The sequence below is a fragment of the Citrus sinensis genome, chromosome 3 (assembly GCF_022201045.2).
Source record: "Citrus sinensis cultivar Valencia sweet orange chromosome 3, DVS_A1.0, whole genome shotgun sequence".
Taxonomy (NCBI): Eukaryota; Viridiplantae; Streptophyta; class Magnoliopsida; order Sapindales; family Rutaceae; genus Citrus; species Citrus sinensis.
In genome coordinates this window covers 19632131-19638397 of record NC_068558.1, presented here as the reverse complement: position 1 = coordinate 19638397, position 6267 = coordinate 19632131, and the positions used below count along the sequence as shown (strand labels likewise).

The following is a 6267-nucleotide window of genomic DNA, read 5'->3' as shown; positions in this document are numbered from 1 at the left end:
ATGTCAAAATTAGATATGTAGTATAAAAATAAAGAATCTATCCTCTTTTTCCTTTCCCAAAAAGTCTAATTTAGAGATAGTATAATGCTTACTCTCAAACTCTTTGTTACACCATAGTGATGTTCTTTGTTTCGCTTTTCATTTTTGGATTCTTCTCTAATGATCTAGGGTGTAATCAAGCAAGGGATGAATAAAAAGAAAAGTGCTTACTTTATTTATATAAATGTTCTTAGGATTTTTTTGATTCCTTGTTAATAATGTTTTTTAAAAAATAAAAGTTTTAACTAGAGTAAAATTTGAAAGATAACAAGCCATCAACCAAAATGGAAAGAAAAGGATTCAAACCTTCAATACAATTAGCTCATACACTAGATTACAAATCTGACAATTTAATCCACTCAGCCATCTTTCTTAATTGAAAAAAAAAAATTACTATATTATACTACACAAAAAATGCTTAAAAAAGTTCGTCTTTACTTGATTTTCAATCTTTACTTTCTATATTCTCTTTTATATTAGGAAACTCAAATGGTGGATATGCAAGCATGATGACTTATATGTTGTTCTAAATCTCCATAAATCTAGGAACTTTTGCTTGCGTTGTATTATTTGGTCGATGTATTAGAATTGGTAACATTCGAGATTATGTAGGCTTATACACAAAAGATTCTTTTCCAGCTCTCTCTTTAGTTCTATATTTCTTATCCCCTAGAGGACTTCCTCCACTAGTACATTTTTCAGAAAACTCCATTTATGCTGGTGTGGATGGTAGGCAGGCCTATATATATATAAAGAGAGAGGCAGAGAGAGATTTTCTTTCTCCAATGAGAATATTCTCACTTTGTTAAATTGACGATGCCGCTAATATATAGAGAAAAAAAAACACGCATATTTTAATATATTGGTGTTGGTTATTTTTTTAATCAAATGCTATTGATGCCAATGTGCAAGTGTACACAACAAGTAATAAAGTGATGAATATTTAAGATCGTCTCCAAAAGGATTGATGTTACTAGAAATGCTACAGCAATCACAATAGTGCAATCTACCTTGATTCCGAGAGGAACAAATGTAAAGTTGGTTACTATTGAAATTGATAATTGTGAGAGAATAAAATGAAATAATGCAGTAATGAAATAAATTAAATAAAAATGCGTCGAAGAATCAAATGAGAATAAGGTAGTCGAATGATCAAACTCTCTTTATGGGCTGACTACTTTTTATCAAGTTAACACCAGTTGCTACAACAATTTCTATAGCATTAGGCAGAATTTATTTTGCATCCTCAACTGTTGCATATTGGAATTCTCATACCTGTAAGTATCTTAGCAATGACCAGTTGTTATTCTACCTATGACATGACATTATGAACATTCATTCTCTCCACCCTACAAGGTGAGTACCTATGTCTAAGTTATCACAAATCTTAACTTCAAGTATGGCCCTTATGGGATTCAAGATAAACTTAATCCAGGAAACTTAAATTAAAATCAAGTATTACTCTAATAATATCCACTAAGACATGCCCTTTTGCGGCTCTATCTTAACTTGAACCATTAAATGGGTGGTCAACCGAGATAACAGTTATAATAATAACTACTAGAGTAAAATGCTATAGCAATTATATAGCAACTCATAGGAGCAGTCAAGAACCCATTAGATTGTTTGTCACTCAACTACAATCAAGTTTAGTTCATATTCTGAAAGAGAAAAACAAATAGCAACATATTGGTCACGAAATACATTGGTTTAATCAAAGAGTGAAGAAAGAATAAGTGAAGAATGATAGATAGTGAATCCAAATAACTCTGTTGGATTCTTCAATGATGCGACCTTAGTTCCCTTGAGATCTTTTCTTCTTCTTCTTTTTCTCTCCAATTCTTCCAAAGATAATTCCTTTCCGTCGTTTTATGTGATGCGCACCTCCTTTTATAACTGAAAACTAGAGTAAACAAAAGCCTTGGGCGTACATGAGTCAAATTAGGAAACTGCATATCGCAATTCTGCAGCTAACCCCCGCCAAGTTTTCTCACTCGGTGTTCCAGGATTGCTACAACAATGGTTGCTCCAGCAATGGCTATAACACTGCATTGTTCCCGGTTGTGTTTCACTTCTTTTGTGGCCATATTCTTTCTTCTTCTTGCTAGCCTAATATCTCAGCATCCCTTAATAAATTATGAACTTCTGAAAACCTACAATTATGCACATGTTTTGAGCATAAATTACTTTAAATCAAGCAAAACTTATTAAGACTCAACTAAAATTGATGTTTATGCAAAATATAATAAAAACACATCATTTACTCTCTAAGTGGTCTTGATTTAAGTTTAGAACTGCCGTGATAACTCTCATTTCATAGAGTTATCAATTCAAGACTTGCCTTTTTGTCTGTTTATGTATTGAAATATGTGTTTTTTTTTATTTGTTAGTAGATCCTGACTTTGTTAAACTAAGGATGTCCTCATTATAGAAAAATATATGTGTGTGTGTGTGTGTGTGTGTGTGTGTGTGAAGTGTGAAAACATTATTACATCATATATTTAAAATGAGGATGTCTTCATTAGAGAAAAATTATATATGTATGTGTGTGTGCTTGTGTCTACACACAAAGGCGCACGCACCCACGCACATAGATACATACACATATACACTTTTCTAATGAGTGCGTCCTCATTTTATTAAAGTGATGATGTCACTAAAATTTAAAAAAAAAGTACATATTTAAATAAATTGGAGATTGTGTTTTCTTTTTTTTTTTTTTTGTTAGTGACATCCTCACTTTACATGAAGAAGAAATCATGCAACGAAAAGAAAAAATCTCAAATATCCTTGATCATGAGACATTAAATTGTCAATATAAATAAGAACTTGAATTTTAATTGTAGTGACTAAAATTGACATAATAGAAGTAAGTGGATCAATAAAGTATCTGAACTTGAAAAAAATATCATCAATGATAGTAGCAATCAAAATATGGTCGAAAGGAAAAATCTCGATTGATTGGGATCCAATGTAGATCTAACTTTCTATCTCATGGGATCTGGCCAGTCTAAGGGGACCACCTTCTCGATAATCCATACATCCTTTTATCAGTATATGGACAACTATCTCTCACGAACATGTTTGAGTTTGGCCTCAACGGGGAGAAAAGAAAAAAGGAGATAATCTCATTAGAAAATTTCTATATATATGTAAACATTTAATGATGCTAATTCATCCACTATTGGATTGAATGAGATCAATGAATTAAAATTTGATTAAAAAATTTATGTAAAAAATTTAAGCTGAAATATCCTAATTTTCCAATAAGGGATCCCTTACTTTATCAAAGTAAAGGATAGTTAAAAGGCAAGAATGACACACTAAACTCTTACTTTAATATAGTATATTTTGAACTTGTAGTATATTAAATTTTTTTTTTCTATCTTTTACCTTGTCTCATACTATAAAGTAAAGAAATTTTTACTAGATAATGATATGTGCAAGTGCCATCATTTTTTTTTTTTAATGCAAGCACTCTATTAAGCTGTGCAGCTTGATAAAATTTTTTTTTAAAAAAAATGAGGGGTGCAACACGAGGACTTCCCAAGAGGTCACCTATCTTAGTATTGCTCTCACCCAAAAACGCTTAATTGCGGAGTTCTAATGGGATTCGGTGCATTAGTACTGGTATGGTCGCATCAATACAATTTAATAGCATTAAAATCTAACTATATTAAACCGTATGTCTTAAAAAAAATTATGTGTTGCGCCCTTATTTTCTTCTCCTTATACAAACACGCTCTTAAGTCGTATGCTTTAATATTGTCATATTATACATATAAATGAATTAGCATCATTAAACACTACTTCGATTTTTAATATCTGTCATTGAATATTTAATTTGGCTCAAATTTTTAAAAAAAGAATTTAATTTAGAATAACCTCCTCATATATATATTACAGTGAAAAATATATTGATATTTATGATTGAAAAAAACTTATTGGGATCACCCTTAAACATCAAATCTTTTATGAACCCCAACATAATACATGGGTTGCTGCTACAGAGTCTAGGGACTACCTTCGATTAATTTTCTATGAACATCTTTATTAAATTTGAAAATCACCATTATATGTATTCCAGTACCACTCCTATCCTCATCATACGGTGAAGATATAGTTCAGCCTCAACAAGACTTACTCCTTTTGAATAAGGGTACATATTTATTGAAATAATAGTATTAGCTGCATTAAAATATAAAATAATAAAAAATAAACCATCCTACTAATTTTTAAACTTTTTTTTTGTATTTTATACAAAGCCATAGAGGAGAAATAAAAGATTTGGAAAGTCTGCGTGGTTCCACCACTACTCGCCATCGGAGTTTCTAATAATTTGTGCTAACAAATTAATTTTTGATTATATATTGCTGTTAACCTAACCAAATGCGAATTTTCATCTGCATGATATTTTTTTAATTATTAGTATTATTATTTTTTAATTAGAATTATTACTTCTACATTTGACCATCATATTGTTGGCTTTAAGCCCGAGAAAGTTAAAACTTCCTGCTTTTGGCTAAAAGGGAAAGCATGGAAACTCCTAAGAAGTTGGAAGCCACTTAAAACTTCGATTGTCATCAAAAGGGATTTTAGTTTTTAAACATTTTACATTTATGCTTTTGGCACAAGAAGATTCCATTGATTCTGTATATCCAAGCCAAGTGACTAAGTGATTACTGGAGAATTGCATATATATGTAATATGTGCATCGTGCATTGTTCATTCAAGTTGACCCTTTTGGCAACATGATTCGTTGACCTAATATAAGATTAAAATATAAGATTAAGAATAGTAAGGCACGTTTCATCCATGTGAATTCTGAGACATACAACTGCGTGTTCGCTGCCGGTTTTCATATACAAGCGATTCATCATCTAATAATTGCATATGATAATTCCTAGGTACAATGATTGATTGTGCGTCCTTGCCCATGTATGAGATAATTAAGCGACCACGCAATCATAATTAAATTTCCACGACGATTTCTAAAACAAACAGAAAGCAAAAGAGAAAATGGCGATATATACATAATTACATATGTGATTCTCATATTTCACAGGAGCTCAACGTGGGTTTTTTTAACTTTTTAAGTCGGTCTCTGGCTGTGCTGATACCACAAAGTCACAAACAATCAAACATAAATGGACAAAAAGTGTGCGAATTTTGCACGTCGAGTTAAAAATAAGCTTAACACGTGAACAACACGATCTACGTACCATTCCATACCACATATTCTGATATGGAAATATATACCACTCACACTTTTACTGTTTTTATAATATTAAAAAAAAATTGGTACCAAAAAAATTTTAAAAAAAAGTAGGGTAAATGGATCATTTACTTGATCATTTATCTTAAGAATACAAAGTATATATTTATCATATAAAAATATTTAAAAAATAATAAAAAGTATAAGAAAAATATTTTATTCTTAATTTTTTTATATGAAAATATATTTTTTATTTTTAATACTTAAAATTTTATTTTAACATCTATTTATATAATTTATAATAAATATGAATAAATGTGTATTTAAAATAAAGATAATATTATAAAAATATACTGCGATTTATTGACTATTATGAGAGGAATACAGGCAATCTCGCTCAATAAACTAATGGATTAAATTCGAATATACAATTTTAACACAATTCGATAATAACACGACGCAAAACCACTTTAAAACGACCCATTTGATAGCCCTATTGTTTGGCATTCTTTTGACGATTATGGCGATGCACTATAATGGCGGTAGTGCTAATAAACTAATGTAGTTGCATGTTTAACATTTTTGTTCTTTTTTTTTATTTCCTTTTATTTAATTGAAAGCTCTAAACATTCTTGAATATTATCTAGCGAAGTTTAAAATTGTAACTATTTTATAAATCTAATCTAATAAAGTTTTATTGCTAGATTGTGCAATGTATATTTTAGGGAAAATATACTAATTGTTATTTTTTTTCCATCCAAACTAATATATTTTAGTTAAAAAATGTAAATGATTGAACTAGACTTAATATTGATTAAAATTTATTTACATATTTATAAATATTATATTAAATATTTTTTATTATGTATATATAAAAATTTATAACTAAAATAAATATTTTTTATTATTAATTTTATTTTTTATTTGTTATCTCAATATAACTGGTAATAATAATATATCTTTAAAGTTAATGATTTTATTTCATAATTAATAAAGATAATTTTAGATTTTTA

General features: G+C 29.2%; 1 pseudogene; it reads right to left on the bottom strand.

Annotated features, from left to right (window-relative positions):
• Positions 1-3564: 3564 nt before the first annotated feature.
• Positions 3565-3683, bottom strand: LOC112498386 (5S ribosomal RNA; annotated as a pseudogene).
• Positions 3684-6267: the final 2584 nt, after the last annotated feature.